The 25,671-nt window shown below is 43.1% G+C and overlaps 1 long non-coding RNA gene across 1 annotated transcript in view; it reads left to right on the top strand.

Annotated features, from left to right (window-relative positions):
• Nucleotides 1-25,671, top strand: part of LOC121865063 — a 73,447-nt gene that overhangs the window by 18,968 nt on the left and 28,808 nt on the right. Inside the window, exon 2 of the long non-coding RNA XR_006088714.1 lies at nt 14,851-14,937. This is a non-coding gene — a long non-coding RNA (uncharacterized LOC121865063). The remainder of the gene's footprint in view (nt 1-14,850; nt 14,938-25,671) is intronic.

Below are 25,671 nucleotides of genomic sequence, written 5' to 3' on the forward strand. Positions count from 1 at the left end.
TAGCAGTGAAGGTTAGGTTAGGTTAGGTTAGGTTAGGTGATGTGGACTTGGTCTTGTTGTAAATAGCAGTGAAGGTTAGGTTAGGTTAGGTGATGTGGACTTGGTCTTGTTGTAAATAGCAATGGAGGTTAGGTTAGGTTAGGTGATGTGGACTTGGTCTTGTAAATAGAAGCGAAGGTTTACAATGACCCAGAGTGGAGGAGGAACCCTCTATTGTTCTCTCACTATTAAAAAAAATAATAAGTTTTTCATTCAAGGATGTTTTACTTATTGATTACAGGTGTTCAAGTAAAAAAAAAAGATATATCTACCTGTATATGTTAATGAGATCAGGTAGATTTTAGAGCAGGGTAAAAGTGATACAGGTACTCAACTTGTCCTGAATCATTTGCCTAATTAAGAAGCGTGAAAACTATGTATTATTTACAAATCTGGAAGCACAGGTATGGTACAGGGTGAGTCATTTAGTCGACAGGGTTAATAATAATAATAATAACAATAACAATAGTAATAATAATGAAATAATAATAATAACTAATAATAATAATGAAATAATAATAAAATAATAATAATAATAATAATAATAAAGAAATAATAATAATAATAATAATAATAATAATAATAATAATAATAATAATAACAACATTGAACAGGTGGCAGAGGTGTGACAAAGGTGTGAACCGTATTGATTTGTTCCGAGGCGATGAACCGTGTCTGTGTGGCGAAGTGTGGTAGTATCTTAAAGGGTTGTTTAATTAGAGTGGTAATCAGGTGTCGTATGGTAGTTAATGAAAGTATGTCATTATGTAACTATGTGTGTTTGTGTGTGTGTGTGTGTGAACTGTATGTTGTGGTTTGTTGTGTGTTAGTGAGCCATTTGTTGTGTGTTAGTATTTGTTGTGTTAGTGAGCTGTATGTTGCGTTTGTGAGCTGTATGTTGTGTTTGTGGGGTGTACGTGGCTGTCTGTTATTTGAAAAAAGAAGTAACCAACCACTTAACACTTACTCCCAGATAAGGGCGAATCTAGGCATTATTTTTTTCTGATGATACTATTAAAAAAAGACTATAATTTATTTACCTTTGACTGAAGTGATATATCGCTGTTTAGTTGAGCCCCGAATAAGGAGGGATTTGGTGGTACACGTCATCTATGAGAAGTATTTTATGATGACAAGGTATATTTCCTGTCAGGTGGGTGGTCAGGTGTGGGGGTGGGTGGTGGTGTGGTGTGACGTGTTTGGTGAGGGATAAAAGTTTACTATTTGATTTAGGATTATTATTTGCTACGTAATGTTGATGATGTGGACGTATATGGAAGGACCAAGATGGTGTGTGTGTGTGTGTGTGTGTGTGTGTGTGTGTGTGTGTGTGTGTGTGTGTGTGTGTGTGTGTGTGTGTTACCCTCATACCTATCCCGGCCATCTGCCTCTGAATACTACAGGATGTCTCATAAAAAAAAATTTATGCACACTATATTCCGAATTTAGATTGTCCTCACTTGTAGGTTAGGTTAGGTTAGGTTAGGTTAGAGCCAGATGGAGGGGACAGGTGAGAGCAGGTGTAAGGCAACGAGCTTACCTTGGCCCAGTCATAACTACAAATTTCCTACTTTACAAAGAAGTTTTTTTTTTTAAGTAACCTAACCTAACCTCAAATATTCTTAAGATGTTTATTAAAATGAAGAGCAAACGTACAATAATGTCATCAAAATTACACTAATTCGCGTAATTGTTGATTTAAGAATGAAAATAACTGAAAAAAAAATAACGAAGCACAAATTTAAACTAAAAAAAGATCCCATCATATGCACTTAACATCAAATTAACTTAAAACTCAAATTTAACATCTACAAAATACCATTAAATCTATCATTAATGAAAAATATACCAAACAATGGGATTTTTTTACTAACGTTAATTTTTTTGGAGGTGGAGGTAAGAGAATGTCTCCTTATATATAGGTTAGGTTAAATGTATGGTTGGAGGAGGGCGTGGGAGGTGTATGGTTGGAGGAGGGCGTGGGAGGTGTATGGTTGGAGGAGGGCGTGGGAGGTGTATGGTTGGAGGAGGGCGTGGGAGGTGTATGGTTGGAGGAGGGCGTGAAGGTAAGAGTTTCCCCCAGGTAGACTCAGCCTTAAGTTTTAGCGAAGCAGGTAATGAGTAAAAAAAACAAAATATGGTGGTAGCTGGAGGAGACGCCCGCGACATGAATATTTAATAGCCAATACTTGCTCGCTAGTTTCTTCTGTAACCTGTTTCTGGTGTGGGGTCAATGGTTGGTGGGATAAGGTGGCTCTCTAACCAAGTCTGGGCCACCAGTCTCAGGTTGGAAGGAGCAAGTACTGTACACACACACACACACACACACACACACACACACACACACACACACACACCTGTAATGTAGGTTTAAAGATAAGTATTGTGTGCTATTAACCAAAACACATGTACAGGTAAACAGACCGAAGCGAACGACAGGTATAGTGATCCATTACAAGGCGTGGCAATTATCACCTGTTCCTATACTTACTAAAACATCTCGTGGTCCCAATGTTAAATCATAGGTGGATATAATGTACAGTTAATTAAATCACCGTATTATTATAATTACCTGTACTGTACACCTTTATATAACAACCCATTCACGGAAGATGTTAGAGCAGCGATCCTGAGTCATTTTAGATAAGTGTTTTGGACGTCAGGGATTATCTCAGTGATTATCCTCTTAACCTGTCCTAGTTAGAGAGTTAAATCCGTGTGGTCGTGATGGGTTAACCTGGCTCGTGATAGGTCAGTCAAGTCAAGTGAGGCTGGATGGATTGATGGCTTTATATCTCAACAGTCGTCATAAAGGTCAGCCTGTCTGTGTGGTAATTGGGTTGGTTGGATGGTCTTGTTGACTCGTAGGGGCTCCAATTAGCCTTTAACGCGTAATGTGAGCAGTAATTACCTCGGGGTTAGTTTAGAGTGACTTGAGGAGAGTTGGGTCGTCTTGAGTGTGACTTGGGTCGTTCACCACCACCATTCATTATCTGTAGTTACCTCGCTCTACCACCATCCACTACCACCACTGTCACCACCTGCATTACCACTACCATTCTTTTTTTCTGATACCTACACCAACAACCACTACTACCATATTTATCCCTTCAACCACCCCTACCACCCTCAGCCACCCAATGCCACCCCACTCGGTATCACTTAAGCCCGCCCAATAATTCCACAGCCACCCACACTCATGGCCACCCAAGCTCACCCAACCCACAGCAACCCAATACCACCCTTGGCCACCGTACACACTGCCACCCAATACCACTCACCGCCGCCCAATACCATCTACGGAAACTCTAAGCCACCCACACACACCTCAGTACCCCCCCACCCCCCTCCGTTCTCCTCAGTAGGACACACAGAACGAATAAGTTGAACCGTAAACTTGAGTGTATGTATCACGGGGATGTATTACAGTATTGTATTAATGTATTGCTGTTGTATTAATGTATTACCTTTAGACGTAGAAGAAAAAAATATTTAAACGTTTACTAATTTTTTTTTATAAATGATAATGGTTGCCCCTTGTGTTCGAGACTGGCTGGACTCCTGGCCACCTCGGTGTGGAAGCTGTCGCCAACATTACAACCACTCCCTAAGTTAACGAGCTGTATGATTCATTGTCAAGGAAATAATCCCTTAAGACCGGACAACTTGCCAACTGCACTGGCTAACTATTACCCCGATTGCAACACTGCCAGCAAATCGAACCCGAAACCTGTTGCTTGTGAGGCGAGCATGCTAACCATTACACCACAGGCATATCGAATAACAGAAAACTAGAAACAGAAAACGGGAATATTTTGGCCACCTCTTTCTGACGTGTTCAAAAAAACGTAAATATTTATAATTGTTTATTACCGTTTCAGGGAAGACCACGTAGGAGTTAAGTTCATAGAAATCATAAGGTGTTTATTTATACAATGAGGGAATCTGCCGTTGTGTTGTGAGTGTGTGGCAGCCGTGGGCAACATGAGTGTATACAAGATATACCATAAATGATAATATAAATAATAAGTTAATAGCTTTTATAAACGAAACCTTTCATTTTACGGAAGTGTCTTTTGGTATAGCTTTGTCTTTCTGTTCGCCCGTCAGTCTGTCTGTCTTGTAACCAGGTCGAGGGCATCGTTCTTGTTTGTTTTTTGTTTTTGTTTTTGTCGGAATTGGACGTGAGTTTACCGTGATGCACACCGCCAGTTACCCCGGCATGGGTCTCAGGGACAGAGATCACCTGAACCCTAACAGGATTCTTCATGGACTGGTGAAGAGAAGGTTGGGACGGTATGTTGACCTTAGAGAGAAGGAATTATTTATTGTCATTTGGGGTAACAGGGTCGTAGGTCAAGGTCATTGTATCTAAAACTTGAAATTTGGCTTCGTAATAATGAGTGAACATGGTGGTAGAAAGATCGCTTAACACTAAGGAGAGGACTTTTCTATTGTGTTTTTCCATGAAGAAATAAACTCACCTGGTGTATATTTAGTACAAAAGATACCTGCTACCAGCACTAATACTCCAAAATGTGTTCAAGTGTAATCTGGTTTTTCCCCCTCCTGTGTTGACACTAACCTGGCTGTCATAAATTATATTTATCAGCGTCACCTGCCAGGTGGTCCATATACCCACACCACCTGTGTGTGCCCTTGTGAACAGTCACCGCTCCACGGACTTGTTTAATGAGATACTTAAGCTTAAAAATATATATGTGTTTTAAATTCTGTAATTTATTGAATGACTAAAGAAATGGTTGATGATTAAACAGAAGAAAACTTGAAATATAACTCTAAGAAAAAAAACCGCTCTTTTCGTTTATTACCAAGTGTTGTTCTGAGTGACAACCTTCTGTTTTATGGCCACGGCTTAAGGTCAAGGTCACTGTTGTCAGACCAGTGGCGGGAACCTCCACGAGGGTTACTGTTGTGTGTGTCGGGTGAGGTGTAAACATTCTGATATATCCACAGTAAATGATGTTCACACACACTATACCTTCACCACACTGTATGAGGGACTTGTTCTACACACACTATACCTTCACCACACTGTATGAGGGACTTGTTCTACACATACACTGTACCTTCACCATACTGTATGAGGGACTTGTTCTACACACACTATACCTTCACCACACTGTATGAGGGACTTGTTCTACACACACTATACCTTCACCACACTGTATGAGGGACTTGTTCTACACACACTATACCTTCACCACACTGTCTGAGGGACTTGTTCTACACATACACTATACCTTCACCACACTGTATGAGGGACTTGTTCTACACATACACTATACCTTCACCACACTGTATGAGGGACTTGTTCTACACACACACTATACCTTCACCACACTGTATGAGGGACTTGTTCTACACATACACTATACCTTCACCACACTGTATGAGGGACTTGTTCTACACACACACTATACCTTCACCACACTGTATGAGGGACTTGTTCTACACACACTATACCTTCACCACACTGTCTGAGGGACTTGTTCTACACACTATACCTTCACACACTGTATGAGGGACTTGTTCTACACACACTATACCTTCACACTGTATGAGGGACTTGTTCTACACACACTATACCTTCACCACACTGTATGAGGGACTTGTTCTACACACTATACCTTCACCATACTGTATGAGAGACTTGTTCTACACACACTATACCTTCACCACACTGTATGAGGGACTTGTTCTACACACACTATACCTTCACACACTATAAGGGTTACGCACAAGATCAGAGATGAAGATTAGACACCCCAGCTTAAATCACCTGAGGATTAACTACCCTAACGCTAACCTAACCTAACCTTTGTCCTATAGTGTCTACCGTCATAAAACTTGGTCACCCCCATATTATCACCCCTACCCCCATCCCCCCACCCCTACCCCATCACCGCTACCCCATCACCCCACCTCCCCTACCCCATCAACCTCATCTCCCTAACCCATCACCCCCACCTCCCCTACTACATCACCCCCACCCCTACCCCATCATCCCACCTCCCGTACCCCATCACCCCACCTCCCCCTACCCCATCACCCCCTACCCCATCATCCCCACCTCCCATGCCCCATCAACCTCATCTCCCCTACCCCATCACCCCCACCCCCTACCCCATCACCTCATCTCCCTACCCCATCACCTCACCCCCTACCCCATCACCTCACCCCTACCCCATCCACCTCACCCCCCCCTACCCCACTCCCCCACCTCCCCTACCCCCCATCACCTCACCCCCTACCCCATCTACCTGTCTCCCCTACCCCATCCCTCACCCACCCCCACCCCCATCTTACCTCCCTACCCCATCATCTTTCACCTCCATGCCCCATCACCTCACCTCCCCTACCCCATCACCTCACCCCCCACCCCATCAGAATTTGAGGCCCGGGTGAATGATCCTCGGTTTGTGTTATTAAGGAAACCTGGCGTATGTATATCGGTGGCTGTATCATGTGTCGTACTATTGCTGTCTAATGTATCAACAAATCGCCATGTATCTCTCTGAAGCCTTTATTAATGTCTCAACAAATCGTATGTATCACCGTGAAGCCTTTAATGTCTCAGCAAATCGTATGTATCACCATCAAAAGCCTTTATTAATGTATCAACAAATCGCCATGTATCTCTCTGAAGCCTTTATTAATGTCTCAACAAATCGTATGTATCACCGTGAAGCCTTTAATGTCTCAGCAAATCGTATGTATCACCGAGTTTTTGTTTCCGTACTCATGCTGTTTATGTATCTGGAAATCTTATGATGAAAAAATATATATTAAAAAAAGTATGACAAAAAAGTATTTATCCTTTTACTTATTTATCAACAGCTGTGAAAAAATATTCGAAAAGTTTGTTTACTAAGTGGGCGAGCGAAGGTCTCTGGGTCTCTTATAGTGTGTGTGTGTGTGTGTGTGTGTGTGTGTGTGTGTGTGTGTGTGTGCTGTGTGTGTGTGTGTGTGTGTGTGTGTGTCTGTGTGTGTGTGTGTGTGTGTGTGTGTCATCTGATGGTATAAAAATAGTGATGATCTGATCGAGGAAAAATAAAACTTTGAATTAATTTGAATACAGGCGAGTGTGGCCGGATGTACACACACACACACACACACACACACACACACACACACACACACACACACTTCATAGGGGTAATAATGTTTCTGTGTGACGTCATTAAAGAGTTACGGCGTCATTTACAAGACAAATGAGAGGCAGTTAACTTGTGGATATCCCGGAAGACTGAACTTAGTTATGGCTTGTGTGTGTGTGTGTGTGTGTGTGTTCTGCTTTTTATTTTTTTATTTTTCCGTTAAATTTTGCAAAATCCAAGAAAAACGTGAAATCATGTGAGGAGAAGAAACATCCATTCAGGGGTGTTGGCCTGAGCACCAGCTGAACACATGATGGGTGTTGGACCGCTGACAACATATTCCCAACGAACATTAAACAATTTATAACCAATCGTAGGAACTTGGACACAATCTTACGTTGACGTTGCTTCTCTGCTCACTGAAGTCATAATAAACAAGCTCTTTTTCGCTGCTGAGAAGTGGGTACACACATTTCAGAAAGTATCGTTACTGATGAGTACGATGAATTTCAGAATGAACACTAGGACGCCTGTTGTCACTTCGGAACAACACTGGTGGTAAAACTGCCAATATTGTCAGAAGCCCATCGACCACAGCCAAGATTATAAGAGTGAGGTGCAGTGTCTTGTGGTCCTCCACCAGTCGTGTCCTGGCTGGCGAAACAGTGATACTTACCCCTGGCGACACCCCAGCCTGTATAGTTCCTGGAGGGCAGTAGTCACCTTTGCAGGTGTGTTCATCCACCTACCATGACTAGTGTGTTCACCGCCAGAAGACACCATTAACCTGTGGGAGCGCAAGCAGCCGTGAGGTCATCCTCAGGCACTCAAAGACGGATACAAACGATTGCATAATTTACATTAGCATATGTGAGAGTCGCTGAGTGATGACACAGTTGACACGCCCACTGCCGGACCTCCCTCCTCCACGCAAACATTTTTACAAGGATACTATCATGACCGAGGCGTGGAGTGGGTAGTGGGGTGTACACAGCTGCTTCTGTGTACTCACAGGCGTGTACACTTAGGTACATTCACTCAAAAATTTATCTGTTCTGGGGGGGAATCGATGAATTTCAGAATGAACACTGACTCCTGTTGTCTCGGTAGGGTTGTCAAAATCTTTCGTCCGTTGTGTCGTATTATCTAAACACAAGTTTTTTATAGAAGGTTCTCAATTACTGCTGGGTAGATACAGGCAAATGGCATAAATAAACTTGACCATAGCTTCACCCTGTTCGGGATGTGTAACTGGGGCCACTCGCTAGCCAGGTGAGTATGCTGACCATTCCATCCGCCACCAACTGTAAACATGGTTCTCACTTACAGCTAGGCGAGCTGGGGTGTCTCGAGTGCAAACCAGCGACCCTTAGGACAGGAGACGAGAGCTGTATCCACTCGCCCACACTCGGCCATTGCACCCTATGCGAAGGTGCGATTACACCTGAGAATTCTTCCTCCCTCCCCCCCTCCCTCCGACACACACACACACACACACTATATATCATTAATTTAGCTGTCTGCACACCTGTGATGCACAGTGAATCAGAGTCACTTAATCACACCGTACACCTACGAGTGACTAAAATTGATTAGCAGCTAACCGTGACCATCTGATCCTTCGTAAATAAAAGGTTTCCAGTGAGTCATTTAGTTGTGTTATTTTTAGAACCGGGAATAACCAGACTTAAATCCTGTTCTGGGTCCGTTTGTAGAGTGAAAGTGTAAATACTGTGTTGATATATAGTGATGAGGCGTGTGTTCAGCGTTTGCCAGTGTTTATTTATGGTCAACATTCAAAGTATACGAATAATATCACCGTGTATATTTAACCACTGGAATGTTAACAGTGGTAGGGAGAGCGGCGGTCAGGTGTTAACAGTGGTAGGGAGAGCGGCGGTCAGGTGTTAACAGTGGTAGGGAGAGCGGCGGTCAGGTGTTAACAGTGGTAGGGAGAGCGGCGGTCAGGTGTTAACAGTGGTAGGGAGAGCGGGGGTCAGGTGTTAACAGTGGTAGGAAGAGCGGTGGTCAGGTGTTAACAGTGGTAGGAGGCGGCGGTCGGTGTAAACAGTGGTAGGAAGAGCGGCGGTCAGGTGTTAACAGTGGTAGGGAGAGCGGCGGTCAGGTGTTAACAGTGGTAGGAGAGCAGCGGTCAGGTGTTAACAGTGGTAGGAGCGGTCAGGTGTTAACAGTGGTAGGAGAGCGGCGGTCAGGTGTTAACAGTGGTAGGGAGAGCGGCGGTCAGGGTGTTAACAGTGGTAGGGAGAGCGGCGGTCGGGTGTTAACAGTGGTAGGGAGAGCGGCGGTCGGGTGTTAACAGTGGTAGGGAGCGGTCAGGTGTTAACAGTGGTAGGAGAGCGGCGGTCAGGTGTTAACAGTGGTAGGGAGAGCGGCGGTCGGGTGTTAACAGTGGTAGGGAGAGCGGCGGTCAGGTGTAAACAGTGGTAGGAAGAGCGGCGGTCAGGTGTTAACAGTGGTAGGAGAGCGGCGGTCGGTGTTAACAGTGGTAGGAGAGCAGCGGTCAGGTGTTAACAGTGGTAGGGAGGCGGCGGTCAGGTGTTAACAGTGGTAGGAAGCGGCGGTCGGGTGTTAACAGTGGTAGGAGCGGCGGTCGGGTGTTAACAGTGGTAGGGAGCGGCGGCGGTCAGGTGTTAACAGTGGTAGGGAGAGCGGCGGTCAGGTGTTAACAGTGGTAAGGCGGCGTCGGGTCGTGGTAGAGCGGCGGTCGGATGTTAACAGTGGTAGGAGAGCGGCGGTCGGGTGTTAACAGTGGTAGGAAGAGCGGCGGTCAGGTGTTAACAGTGGTGAGGAAGCGGCGGTCAGGTGTTAACAGTGGTAGGGAGAGCGGCGGTCAGGTGTTAACAGTGGTGGAAGAGCGGCGGTCAGGTGTTAACAGTGGTAGAGCGGGTCGTTAACAGTGGTAGGGAGAGCGGCGGTCAGGTGTTAACAGTGGTGGAGAGCGGCGGTCAGGTGTTAACAGTGGTAGGAAGAGCGGCGGTCGAACAGTGGTAGGAAGAGCGGCGGTCAGGTGTTAACAGTGGTAGGGAGAGCGGCGGTCAGGTGTTAACAGTGGTAGGGAGAGCGGCGGTCAGGTGTTAACAGTGGTAGGGAGAGCGGCGGTCAGGTGTTAACAGTGGTAGGAAGCGGTCGGGTGTTAACAGCGGTAGGGAGAGCGGCGGTCAGGTGTTAACAGTGGTGAGGAAGGCAGGTGTTAACAGTGGTAGGAAGCGGTCGGGTGTTAACAGTGGTAGGAGAGCGGCGGTCGGGTGTACAGTGGTAGGGAGAGCGGCGGTCAGGTGTTAACAGTGGTAGGGAGAGCGGCGGCCAGGTGTTAACAGTGGTAGGAAGAGCGGCGGTCAGGTGTTAACAGTGGTAGGGAGAGCGGCGGTCAGGTGTTAACAGTGGTAGGAAGAGCGGCGGTCAGGTGTTAACAGTGGTAGGGAGAGCGGCGGTCAGGTTGCTAATGGTAGGAAGAGCGGCGGTCAGGTGTTAACAGTGGTAGGAAGAGCGGCGGTCAGGTGTTAACAGTGGTAGGGAGAGCGGCGGTCAGGTGTTAACAGTGGTAGGGAGAGCGGCGGTCAGGTGTTAACAGTGGTAGGAAACGGCGGCGGTCAGGTGTTAACAGTGGTAGGAGAGCGGCGGTCAGGTGTTAACAGTGGTAGGGAAGGCGGCGGTCAGGTGTTAACAGTGGTAGGGAGAGCGGCGGCGGTCAGGTGTTAACAGTGGTAGGGAGAGCAGCGGTCAGGTGTATTAATTGAAATAATGTTATTAACCGGTCTCATTGTTGTCTTCATGAAGTATAAGAGAATAAATATTGTCACTTGTTCGTCATTTGTGGGGTAACTCTGGTTAGTTTTATTATAGGTTAGTTTGGTTTGGTTTGGTTAGTTTGGTTAGGTTAGTTTGGTTTGGTTTGTTAGTTTGGTTAGGTTGGTTTTGTTTTGTTTGGTTGGTTTGGTTTGGTTAGGTTAGGTTTGGTTTGGTTGGTTTGGTTAGTTTCGTTTGGTTAGGTTTGGTTTGGTTGGTTTGGTTTGGTTTGGTTAGGTTAGTTTGGTTAGGTTAGGTTTGGTTTGGTTTGGTTTGGTTAGTTTGGTTTGGTTGGTTTGGTTGGTTTGGTTGGGTTAGTTGGTTTGGTTTGGTTTGGTTTGGTTTGGTTGGTTTGGTTTGGTTAGTTTGGTTTGGTTGGTTTGTTTGGTTGGTTTGGTTTGGTTAGGTTGGTTTGGTTTGGTTGGGTTTGGTTTGGTTAGGTTTGGTTTGGTTAGGTTAGTTTGGTTTGGTTTGGTTAGGTTGGGTTTGGTTTGGTTAGTTTGGTTTGGTTAGGTGGTTAGGTTAGGTTAGGTTAGGTTAGGTTGGGTTTGGTTTGGTTTGGTTAGGTTGGTTGGTTGGGTTTGGTTAGGTTGTTTGGTTTGGTTGGTTTGGTTTGGTTTGGTTGGTTGGTTGGTTGGTTTGGTTTGGTTGGGTTAGGTTGGGTTGGTTTGGTTGGTTGGGTTGGGTTTGGTTTGGTTGGGTTAGGTTTGGTTGGGTTAGGTTAGGTTTGGTGAGGGTTAGATTAGATGAAGTTAAATGGGAGTTAACATTCATATTTTATTAAGACACAAGACACAGTATTTGATTGGACAGTGAAACGTATTTAACGGAGTCTGTGGAGAGGAAAGTCCGTTATATCGAGTGTCCGTTATATGTGAAAAACCCAATATAACGAACTATATAGATATGAAGTCGTTATATCGAGGGTCTGTTATAGAACCCAATATAACGAACTATAGATATGAAAGTCCGTTATATCGAGGGTCTGTTATATGTGAAAACCCAATATAACGAACTATATAGATATGAAAGTCCGTTATATCGAGGGTCTGTTATATGTGTGTTGTGTGAGACTTCATACTGTGTGTGTGTGTGTGTGTGTGTGTAGATTTTAGTCTTTACGTCTGCCATTAATATTTATACATACACACCAACAATATCCCGTAGTAAACATTAATGACAAGAAAGAACAATAATTAAAAACGAAAAGAGATAAAAATATTTGAAGGGAAAAATTAACCAAAACAATGAAGGAAAAAAAATGAAAAGTCTTATACGATTTTCCTCTTTTTTTTTTTAACCCGGAAAAATATAACAAAAACAAAAAATAAAAACAAAAACAATTGGTCTGGCAGTCGTTGTTTCTCTCTCCTCTCTCTCTCTCTCTCTCTCTCAAATGACGTCATAAGAAGTGTTTACACATTTTTACATTAATGGAAGATTATTATTTTTTTATTTATTTTTTAATGTTGGGCAAAATAAATATTGTTTCTTTATATACTTGTTTATTGGTGTTTAAGATGTGGGTGTTACGTATGAGCGACTTAGTGGTGTTACTTATGAGTGTTACTTATTGGTGTTAATGGTATTTTTTTATGGTTGTTACTTATGAGTGCTACTTCTGGGTGTTACTTAGTACACTATGCTTTTATCCTGGAAATGTTCAGTCCAGTATCGGCAACACAACGTACTCTTCATTAACATCTTGAGTACAATGACTTATTAACCCCCTTGAGTACGATGACTTAACCCCTTGAGTACGATGACTTAACCCCTTGAGTAGGATCATGTTACCTCACACACACACACACACGCGCGCTTTCCGATGAAGTATCACAAAATTATTTGTACTTCCCCACCTGTATATAACTTACTAACAAAACAACATTAATAATTCAAATTCAACGTGAGATCTCTGGACGAAGGTTGGGCGGCCGGGTCAAGGGTCATTTGAGGGATACATTTTTCTTCATGTACCTCAGAGGAAGTCACACACACACACACACACACACACACACACACACACACACACACACCTTTAGTTAGAGGAAATATTGAGTTACCGCAACGCCTCTATATTTGTCTTTCATTACTCACAAAGCGTAATAAATCCGCCTAATATGACCTTCTGATATTAAAGCCAACTACATATTATATCTTTAGCTATACATAACTCCATCACTCACTAAGGCCACATTGATTTAAATACTGAATAATGAGTGTTTGTACAATACACACCATACAGTGACGTGTGTATTACCAGTCAAACATAGGAGAGGTGATGGGGAGGGGAGGAGGGGTTGTTTCCTGGGAAATGTTGGGGAGGGGGGAGGAAAGTCTTGTGGTTGGAGGTAGGTGCAGGTGGGGAGGGGAGATATTCTAGTGGGAGGAGTAGGAGGGGTGTAGTGTGTGGGAGAGATATCCTAGGAGGGGGAGGAGGAGTGTAGGGATGGGGTGTGTAGGAGGGAAGATATTCTAGGAGGATGGGGAGGAAGAGGAAGGGGTGGAGTGTGTGGAAGGGGAGATATCCTAGGTGGGGGAGGAAGGGGTAGGGTGTTTTCCTGGAGGGGAGGGGAGTTGTGCCAGGTGGGACCAGCTGGGCGTTACATCACCAGTATTAACCGAGAGTGACACAACAGCGCCACCACAACACAAGCGGCTGCTCACCTAAACAAGCCACTCATTCACTCCTGAGGCAGTTAAAGGTATATTTATACTTACTTCAAATTATTAAATCAATTTACTTTTTATTAATGTATCCCTCCGACCCATTTTTTTTATTTACAATTTTGTTTTGTTTTATTTTTATACGTCAGTTCAATACGTGACGTGTGCATCCGTCCGTCCGTCCGTCCGTCCGTATATCCGCATGTCATCATTTTGGTTTCCGACCTAAAAATCTGGTGTCTGTGTACCCTTAACCTCTTCAGTATGATGACTTAAACCCCCTCAGTATAATGCCATTAGACTCGAGGATACAGGAAATGATATGCAAAAACAAACCTCTCGTACTCAAGAGGTTAAGTCATCGTACTAGAGGGCTTGAATCATCGTACTGAAGAGTAAATTTTTATTTATAAGAACCTTGTCACTAGAGAAAGGGGCAAAGTGGACTGGGGTCACAGGTCACAGCTTACAGGGAACAGCTTGCAGGTCACGGGGTACAGCTTACAGGTCACAGGTATTTAGAAATAAGGTCAAGCCTTCCGATTGTCTGAATGAGTTTGACGTCATATAGGTTCCTTGACCCAGAGAAGAGGAAGTTTCCTGTTGTGTTTCAGGACCAATGAGTTGAAGGCCACGAGGTACAAAAACATAATTCCAGGTGCGTTAGGTTTACTCCACCTTCCCGGGACTGGTGCGTGAGGCGGGTGTGTTGTTACTCCACCTTCCCGGGACTGGTGCGTGAGGCGGGTGCGTTAGGTTTACTCCACCTTCCCGGGACTGGTGCGTGAGGCGGGTGTGTTGTTACTCCACCTTCCCGGGACTGGTGCGTGAGGCGGGTGCGTTAGGTTTACTCCACCTTCCCGGGACTGGTGCGTGAGGCGGGTGTGTTGTTACTCCACCTTCCCGGGACTGGTGCGTGAGGCGGGTGTGTTGTTTTTGCTTTTCAATATATTGTGAATAAAGGATTTATTTGTAATAATAACAAGTTCTCAGTATATCTTTATTTTTTTTTATTAGAACAACACTAGTGGTAGTTAAGTCATTGTGAAAAAAAAGTGAAAGATGGTCCCATAGGCATGACTGACCGTTATAGGAACAGTGTGGACACAGCACACTGTATACTAAGCCTTCGGTACACAAGGAGGCAGCCTGGCCGATACTGATCTCGGCAACATTGACTTCCCCAAGTAATAAATTTAGGTATACCCATTTACAGCTGGGTGAACTGTGAGTGACTGGGGGTCGAACCATCGATCTATGAAACAAGGCGAGCGCTGTATCTACTAGACCACCGCACTCCTTGGTTAGTGTAAATAGTATATGAATCATTATTTTCTAAAACTAGTAATAATAGTGTTGGTAGTTGTAATAATAACTATAGTGTCTAGTCATGTTGGTAAAGGTCAAGTATGGCGCATTACGCAGTATTGACCCGTTTTGACCCAAGCTGATCCTTGACATTTGTCGCTATAACATGTGGTCCTATTACCCAATAAACTTACCCTCTCCCATACCATCCCGAAGTCTAATTTTACAGTGTGTGTGTGTGTGTGTGTGTGTGTGTGTGTGTGTGTGTGTGTGTGTGTGTGTGTGTGTGTGTGTGTGTGTGTGTGTGTGTGTGTCAGTCTACTTCATAAATCAGTTATCAATAATATATTTTTTTTTTACATGAGTGATATTTGAGTCATCACTTTAGCAGTAAAATCTGTCAGGTGACTCCAACACGTCGCATGATAGTCGTCGGCTGAGTCACGTCAATTTAATCGTCAGCTGTATCATGCCATTCTTCCTACGTCTCTTCGCTGTGTTGGTCTGGTGACAGCGGAAGTGACGTCACGGGTAATTTACACGTCGGAACTTGTCGCACTGCGGGACCTTCACGCCAAGGAGGGGATGGATTATATATGACGTTAGTGTTTAGTTCTAGGTGAGAAGTTGTTTACAGGTAGGTGAAAAGTCTCTGAATTTTAGGCAAACATCCAATTACTTCTAAACAACAACAACATGAACAGTCAGGGAAACTTTAAGGAAATTAATATATTTACTTAGAGGTGGGAAAAAAAACACGAGCTTGACCAAGAATTATCGCCTCTTGAGTCAGCTGAAATTTACCATGAGTCATTTATAATCTGGTATTGACTAGAAGTCTCTCTCTCTCTCTCTCTCTCTCTCTCTCTCTCACAGAAGCCTAATCAATTAAGCTGTTACATTATTCGCCTCTCATTCTCGCTTACGTTGATGATTTTATTTTAAGTGTAATATTTCACCATTATATTTAGACTTGCTTGACAAACTGATATACTACTACTACTACTACTACTACTACTACTACTAATAATAATAATAATAATAATAATAATAATAATAATAATAATAATAAATGTGCATGTAGTATATTGTCTATTACTTATTCCACCATTAACCATTGCTGTTACATCCTCGTAGTGTGTTGTTTGGTTGCCACTGTACCGTCGTCTTAGAAACTCCGCCTTTAAGAGACACACCATCTGCATACACCTCAGATTAGCAAATATATACAATTAGTTTAAATACAAAGGTTAATATTTCTCACAATGATCAGAGAGAAGTATGGAGTTCAAAATGACCCTAATAGTTCAATATAAACAAACACGAATACATCTTTAATTTGTAGTTACATTTAGGGCGGTATTCTCCCTGGTGGTGCTTTGTTCATCTATGTACTCCAGCAACTGGCTAGTGTGTGGGAACAGTTGAGGTGTATAAGTATAATTATCTTTTAAGAGGCCAAGTTAGATGTGTTGGAAAAAGCTCTTTCATCTGGGGTGGTGAGTCAAAAATGTATCTTGTTTCTACAGTATAGTCAAACAGGTATAATCTAACGTGCGCGTTTTGAAGACTCAAATTGTGTGTCCAATGTTTCAAAGTTTTAAGATCTGCTGGCCACTAGTGTGGAGAGCAACCTATTGACTGCCTTCTCTCCAACACACCTAATCCCTATTCGACAGCTGCCTTAAACAGTGTGTTGAAGATTTAGTACTCCGTGACGACATCGAGCTCAGTGTGATAAGAACGGACACGCCTCTTGCTGCAATTATGGAGGAATCCTGGAAGAGCGTCAGTTATTGAAACAAAAAGCTGTCGTAGTTTTTCTCTTAATAAAAGGAGACGTGTTGGTACCTCGAGCTGAGGAGTGGCCGTGACAGACTCACACCAGTGCTTTGATTGATGTATCGGTTTCTGTTTGAGTGAATCTCTTATAGATTTGGACAGGATACCCCACCCCACCTTCCCGTACAAGCCTTGGGAGAAAAGGTTGGTCAGCGGAAGTGTGAAGTCCTCGTGTAAGCTCACATTGCCACAGGTTGCTGTTGGCTCAGCAAAACGGAGAGTAAACACGCCATCAGCGCCCCTCCCGAGGAGCACCTCCACACATTTGGTGAAGTGGAGAAACAGATGAAGCGATGAACTACATGTGACTGTTTTATTCTTCAGTCTCCCGATAAACGTGTTAGTAAAAAAAATGGAATTTCGTCATTAATGAAAGTTGGTCACATAAGGGCAGTGCGGATACTGCACCCTGAGACTGAGGTGCAGGAGGAGGCAGCGAGGCCAGCCACATTTATATCCTAACACTGGTAGAGTTTAGTGTGGGCGAGTGTCTCTTTCTTTCGTTTGTAGTCGCTGCTTTGTCCATCCGTCCCACATTTCGTGTCGTCTCTATAATATTTGAACCGGAATAGTTTCTAGGTCCTTATCATGAAGAGGAAGGTCACTTACTGGGGCCATAGGTCAAATGTGGGTATATTTATATAAATCCTAAAAACAACATCCCAGAAAACAAATATAAATGTCAATACCGTGTCTCTCCTCCCACGTCACAGCCCTTCCTGATCTATCACAGCCACAGAAACTTCAAAATAACAACAATACACAAATACTACACAGGACATATATACGGTCCCCTTCACTAGTGCGTTTACAGGGGCTCGTCATATAAACATTCCACAAATCATTACATTGAGTTGTTTTAATATTGTTTTGCTTTGATTCCATAGTATGTTTACTAATGCGAGTTTCCTTCTGTCGAATGTAAATAAACACAGGGTTGCCACACTGCACAAAACCAGACGAGCCCCTGTAAACGCACAAGTGAAGGGGACTGTACTTTATATTTTGTTTTAGTTTATGGAAACAAAAAAAGTGACATTCGATTACTATTACAGGTACTGAAACTCGTTACAGTACTTCAGAAACAACTGTACAGGTGTGAATACAATCGCAGGTATATATGGTAATTAACTGAGTAGGCATAGTACAGGTATAGGTATGATTACAGTTACAGAAAAGCATTAATTGAGGAAGTAATGTGTAAATGCAAATGGCGGTACAGATTTAAAATACGAAATCGACGGTACAGGTACAAATATAGGTACAGTACAGAGTTGTATTAATAAAGAGACTGTAACAGGTATGGGTACAGTACAGATACAAGATAGTGATAGGTATATACAGTTACAGAGAGATATTTTAATGTAGGTACAGGTACACTCACCCCAAAAAGTACAGTATATTTATGGATTACCAAGTGTCCGGGGAATTATTGTCTCAGGTGTACGAATGTGAACCCAGTTAGAGATCTTTAAATTTCATAACACCAACACCGGTACATGTACAAGAACAGGTACAGAAACTTCAGATTGGTTAAAAAAATATATAAATAATGCCTCGCAGGGTCATTTTTTTTTTATATTACGTTGTCTCATTAACAAAGAAATAAAAACTTCCGGTCTGGATTCTTGAAGATTTGTACGTTTATTAATATACTGTATTCCCACAACGCGAGTGGTAAGAGTCGTATTATTATAGTAACGTCATCGTGGTCTCCATTTGTGTTGGGTAGTCCGAATAGAAAAGTTAATTTACTCATGTTCTCATAATATTTCTGGGTATGACCAAAAAAAAAAAAAAAAAAGTGGCCGAGAATTAGTCACAATTGCGCTCTTGGGTCACCAGAGTGGTCGTGTGACTAGCGGTGGCGAACAAGAGAACAGGTGGGGCGGACGGCGGACGGGGCGGCGGAACGTGGACGGACGGGCGGGACGGTGGGTGGGCGGAACGTGGGCGGGGTGACGGGTGGGGCGGACGGTGGGCGGAACGACGGGCGGACGGTGGGGCGGAACGGGGCGTGGCGGGACGGGACGGGCGGGGACGGGGAGGACGGACGGAAGTGCGGACGGGACGCAAAGGTGACTGGAGAATTGCTTGATGGGTGTGTTTAGGTCTAATTAGTTATTACTGCATTTTATACCTTAAGACGGATGAGGTGGAACCTAGGGGTGAGGGAGAGCCTGGGGGGTGAGGGAGAGCCTGGGGGGGGGATGAAGGGGTGGAGGGAGAGCTCTGGGGGGATGAAGGTGAGGGAGAGCCTGGGGGATGAAGGGTGAGGGAGAGCCTGTGGATGAAGGGTGAGGGAGGAGCCTGGGGGATGAAAGGAGGGAGAGCCTGGGAGATGAAGGGTGAGGAGAGCCTGGGAGATGAAGGGTGAGGGAGCCTGGGGATGAAGGTGAGGGAGAGCCTGGGGGATGAAGGCGCGGGGTGAGGGAGAGCCTAGGGATGAAGGAAGGAGGGAGAGCCTAGGGGGGGTGAATATTGTGAGGGAGAGTGTTCTGCACGTAACTGGAGAGTGAGGAGACTCCTGTATAGCTGAAATAAAAACAGTAGATTGCTGGTTAGGGCGGGGTTAGGGTTAGGGCCAGGTTAGGTCAGGTCAGGTCAGGTCAGGTGAGGTCAGGTCCACATTAGCGTATATTTTCTCGCCAACATGAAATCAACACCATCTTCTCTCCTTATCCTCACCCACCCCACTCCCATCCCTTCACCCAGCCCCCATCCCATCACCCAACCCCCATCCCATCACCCCACTCCCATTCCTTCACCCAGCCCCCCATCCTTCACCCAACCCCATCCCTTCACTCCAGCCCCCATCCCTTCACCCAACCCCCCCCACTCTTCACCCAACCCCCATCCTTCACCCAACCCCATCCTCTTCACCCAGCCCCCATCCCTTCACCCAACCCCCATCCTTCACCCAACCCCCCATCCCTTCACCCAGCCCCCATCCCATCACCCAACCCCCATCCCATCACCCCACACAACCTTATAGAGATAGATCCAAGCACACTGTGTATGCAATGTACTATATCTCTGAAGGCAAGATAGCTGATATACTAAGGCTCTATCCACACTTGGCATCTAATACCTAATCAGTCTTCTATGTACCGACCTAAACAATGTACTGGAAATACTCTGTAACATTCATCGCCATAATATCAAAATCGTTGGGGTCTGATAAACACCCTTGTTACCTCTACTATCCTTTTTTACGCTACCGCTTACAGGATGCGTTTGGGGTGCATAATAAACTAGCTCATGTCTGTGGCATAATTAAAAAAACATCTAAATTCACCCACCCCTTTCCCCTCACCCAACCCCCCTCATCCACTCCTATCCCCCTCACCTGTCTACCTCCCCGGGACTCACCTGTCTACCTCCCCGGGGCTCACCTGTCTACCTCCCCGGGACTCACCTGTCTACCTCCCCGGGGCTCACCTGTCTACCTCCCCGGAACTCATATCTAAAACAAAGTAAAATAACTTTATATCTTAATTAATTTTATTTACTACATATGACATATACTATATATAGGTCATGTCCTCGATGTGACCTTTACCGAGATGTATGGTCAAAGGTCATGAAGGGGGAGGGGGGACTATGTAAATATTTATTCTCGTACAGAGTAACATAATGTAACACGCTATATATATACACTACGTCACTCACTTCCAGCACACAGTGGAAGTGATGTGCATGTTTCCTGTCCTCACTTCCTTTACAGTACTGCTTTTATTTGTTTTCCCTCAGTTTACACACACACACACACACACACACTGGAAAGTTTTCGTAATAACTAACCAAAGTGACTCATTTAGGTGACGTGTGGGCTAGTGGTATATATTATTTTCCTAAAGAAATATTCTTCACTTAACTCATGATTATATAAAACTTAATAATTTGACCAGTAATAGCACTCCCTTAACCACGGCTCGTTCATTCTTAACCACGGCTCGTTCATTCTTAACCACGGCTCGTTCATCCTTAACCACGGCTCGTTCATCCTTAACCACGGCTCGTTCATTCTTAACCACGGCTCGTTCATCCTTAACCACGGCTCGTTCATTCTTAACCACGGCTCGTTCATCTTTAACCACGGCCTGTTCATTCTAACCACGGCTCGTTCATCCTTAACCACGGTCGTCTATCCTTAACCACGGCTCGTTCATTCTTAACCACGGCTCGTTCATTCTTAACCACGGCTCGTTCATCCTTAACCACGGCTCGTTCATTCTTAACCACGGCTCGTTCATTCTTAACCACGGCTCGTTCATTCTTAACCACGGCTCGTTCATTCTTAACCACGGCTCGTTCATCCTTTACCACGGCTCGTTCATCCTTAACCACGGCTCGTTCATCCTCCAAACTCAACACCACATACATTCATTCACCTTTAGGCGTTCATATATATTTACTTGTGTGTTGCCCTGATAATGGGATAGATAGATAGATGTATGGAGAGAGATGGATGAAAATAGACGGATAGATAAGATGGATGGAAATGGATTAGTTGGATGGATGGGTGGATAGATAGATCAAACTATTTATTATAAACATTATAATCTCTCCATTCCTCTGTCTCTTATCGTCTACCACTCCATCATGTTCGTTCACTGCCGACGCTTGTATTGAACGCTATCACTATTACACTATCTATAAACATCATTCTTGGAAGTATTGATCTAGTGTGACAAATCTGGTATTTATATACGTTTACGGACAACAAAACACTCTAGTGGTGGTTTTAAGAGGTGATAATATGTATTGGCTGTATAAAGCGAATGACCATTGTTCTCCTTCCCTTCCCGCCTACACCAGTGCTGCCATATGGTGTCTTGAGTTTTGCAGTTGGTAACTTAATATTAACCTAACTTAATTCTGCTTGTTTGTCTGTTGATGTTACCGTTATTTGGTTTTTTTTTCTGTTTATACGTAGTTGTTTTATATGTCTGTATCGGTTTTAGCCCGTGGTGATTGGAGTAAATGACAGTCAAAGGTTACACACACGGTTGAAACAAAAGACAAGTCAACATTTACACACGAATGAGAGAGGTACTTTTTACCCTCATCTCGTGGTATACATGAAACACGGTTGAAACATAAGATAGTTAACATTTACACTTTATTGACATTATCCAGAACTGTTTATTATTATTATTATTTTACTGTTGTTTCCTCGGTTAGATTTTCGATATTATATAAGTTATGTTAATCTTGAATGAGTTGTTACTACTTTAGAATATCGACTTGGATTTTGTAATATTTATATATTTTTTTTTAATAATTAGGTTTTTAATATTTATAGTTTTTAATGTTTGTTCTTTTAGCTTTGTTTTTATATTTATAGATGAGTTTTATTATATTTGTCCTTACGCCATCCGTCCGTCATCCATCTATCATCCGTGTGCCATCCGTCCGTCATCCGTACATCATCCACCCGTCGTCCGTACACCATCCACCTATCGTCCATATGCCATTCGTCCGTCATCCGTACATCATCCACCCCTCGTCTTTACACCATCCATCCGTCATCCGTACGTCAACCATCCGTCGAAAATCAACCGACCCTTCGCTAAGTACAACAAACTATTGAAAAAAAAAAAAGCAATTGGTCGGTGAGAATAACCATCATTGATTCTGGCTAACTGGCGGTGATTGGCATATGACTGTGGACAAGCCATCGTTACCTTGTTAGTTGTGGGCCTCCTCCTCCTCCTCCTCCTTCATTAAAACACTATATCATTCTATCTAACTCGCTATTTGATCCCATTGAGACAGCAGACTCACACACACAACTAGCAACACTGGACACACACAGCTAGCAACACAGGACACACATACACTAAGGAACCGTCAATCTCTGTCAGATATACCAGGAAGGACCAGAATATTAACTCAGGCTCCAGGTACACTCCACCACACACACAATCGTAGGTCAATGTCTCTGTTGTGTTTCTCATCCACTCCTATCCATCTCTATCCATCTCTATCCATCTCTATATATCTCATTTTATATACATTACTAGTCTTTAGCCTCGCTGACTGACTGTGAACTGACTGATTGACTAACAGACTGACTGACTGACTGACTGTTTGGCTAACAAACTGACTGACTGACTGGTGAACTGTTTGACTTACTGACTGGTGAACTGTTTGACTGAGTAACTGACTAGCTGACTGACTTACTGCCTGATGAACTGTTTGATTAACTGGCTGACTGTTTGACTAACTGGTTGATATACTGACTGGTGGACTGTTTGACTTACTGACTGGTGAACTGTTAGAGTAACTGGCTGACTAACTGGTTGATATACTGACTGGTGGACTGTTTGACTGACTAATAGCCGACTTACTGACTGGAGGACTATTTGACTGACTTACTGATTGGTTGATTAATTGACTAACATACTGACACATTGACTAGTGAACTCTTTGACTGACTAACCGGTTGACTGACTCCTTGACTCATTGACTGACTGACCGACTAAATCCACCGAACTTTATAACAAACTAAATTGATTTATTCTTTTACGCTGATGGAGTCTGTCACTCATTCCGTTTTCTTTAACTTCATTTTTCTCGTGTGTGTTCGTCTCTGTTTCATTGGTTCTTCTTCTTCTTCTTCTTCTTCTTCTTCTTCTTCTTCTTCTTTGTTCCAATTTGTTACTTTTTCACCTTTTTATGTATTTGATATGTTGGTTAATTTTCTCTTCCTTAACTTTGATTATTCTGTTTTCTTCTCCATATTATTCGTAATCTATTTATAATTCATCTAATTTTTTCTATATATTTTGACAAAATTTTTATCACTTCAGTTTTTGTATTATTGTTTTAAATTTTCTTGTCTTGTATCACTTTTCTTTACTTTTCTTCTTTCTTGTTATAATCGTATATTTTCTTGTTATTCTTTTCGTTGTGTTTCTCTTCTTCATCAATTCTTGTTCGATTTTTACTTTTTCTGTTTTTGTCACATTCCGGCTATTATCTTGTTCTAATCTTCACGTGAAATAACCCTGTGTCCAATCTTCACGTGAAATAACCCTGGGTGTCCAATCTTCACGTGAAATAACCCTGGGTGTCCAATCTTCACGTGAAATAACCCGGGGTGTCCAATCTTCACGTGTTCCTTAGATCCATTTCAATACCTAATCTTGGTTTAAGACGCTACATTTTTTTTCTATATTAGTCATTAAATCACCAGCTTACGGTTTAATCCAGGTTAAGGCGAGGGATTAGGATTCTGTCACCGTGTTAGGATTTTGTCTTATCTGTAATGTTGATGTTTCAGATTAAAACTTCATTTTGATATTGACACCACGGATTTAATTAAGGGGATTTTATTTATTTACTTATTTTTATTTATTTATTTATTTATTTTTTTTAATATTAGGTCTTGGTGGTTCTCTTGGTACTCAGGGACGAAAATGGTGTTCTCTTTCTTGGTGAAGTTCCTATAGGTTGATTTTAGTATATTTTGGTGATTCTTAACTACTCAGGAAGGAAAATAGTGTCCCCCACCTCTCTTGGTGAAGTTCCTAGGAAGTCACCAACTAGTATGACTTTCCCTCGTGTCTTGGTGAAAATCCTAAAAAAAAAAAGTCACCAATTAAAAAAAAAGTGTCTTGGTGAACTGTCTTAAGAATGAGGAAGAACTTGAGATGATTTCCTGTATGTGTGTGTGTGTGTGTGTGTGTGTGTGTGTGTGACCATAGTAATAAAGACCAGACGTGTGTTTTTATTGGTGCATGGTCTTGGTGAAGGTCGTAGAAAGTGTGTGTTTGTGTGTACCAGGAGCCGGGTTGGGTTGACAAGGACAATCTTAATGGGATAATTAGAGGGCAGGGTAGTAAAGGTGCTTATTACGGTAAAAACGCTCTGCTTAATGACCCTTCCCTAGGTCTGGATACTACACGCACTGACCTCCCTCCCTCATATCCTTCCCTCTCCCTCCCTCCATCGCTCCCTCCCACTTTCCTTCCTATCCTTCCTTCATTTCTTCCCCCTCTCTCCCTCCTTCTTTTCTTCCCCTTTCTCCCTCCTTCTTCTTTTCTCCCCCCTCATTTTCTTCCCACTCCCTCCTCCTCCTTCGTTGACAGAAGGAAAAAAAGAGAGAGAGAATGCTTGGCTTCTATTTCGTTTTTCACCTTTTACTACTGTTCCATTGTGTTTATCGTGTTGACTTGCCCGGTCTGGCTGCTGTTCCTGTGTCAACTTAGTGTTATAGTTTACTCTGTTCTGGTGTCATAGCTGAGTGATGCTTTGACATGAGTTTTAATTAGATGCAGTTAATTAAGTAAAAGTAAATAGATTCTACTAACTCACTTCCAGAGATGATGGTGGAATGCTGTTATTACTGTTGGTGTTTCTGTTGTTTTTGACGTTGATATTCTGTTGTTTTTGGGGGCGTTTATACTCTGGTGTGAATATTACCCGTTGCTGTAACTAACTGCTGCATAATCTGTCCTGTTCCAGTTCTCAACGCTACGTTGTTACCATAAAACCAAAGTATCCTAATTGTTTTCGTACGAGCCGTGCAAGCAATGTGTGTGGTCTGTGGTGTGTTGATACGTTGCTCCTGCCTATGCTTCTAGATTGCCATATTAAGACTAGTTATCTTTTATTTATTTATTTATTAGTGTTCAAAAGGTCGCTCACTTGAATGCACTTGAGAAGAGAGATATTAAGTGGCAATGTGAGATATTAAGTGTTAAGTGACAATGAGAACTTTTACTCAATTAGCTCAACAACAATATAAACTACAACAAACAACAACAGAAACAACTACAACAAACAATAACAATAACAATAAACAACAACAATAACAACAACAATAACAACTACAACAAACAACAACAGAAACAACTACAACAAACAATAACAATAA

Source organism: Homarus americanus, unplaced genomic scaffold (genome assembly GCF_018991925.1).
Source record: "Homarus americanus isolate GMGI-L3 unplaced genomic scaffold, GMGI_Hamer_2.0 scaffold2539, whole genome shotgun sequence".
Lineage (NCBI taxonomy): Eukaryota > Metazoa > Arthropoda > Malacostraca > Decapoda > Nephropidae > Homarus > Homarus americanus.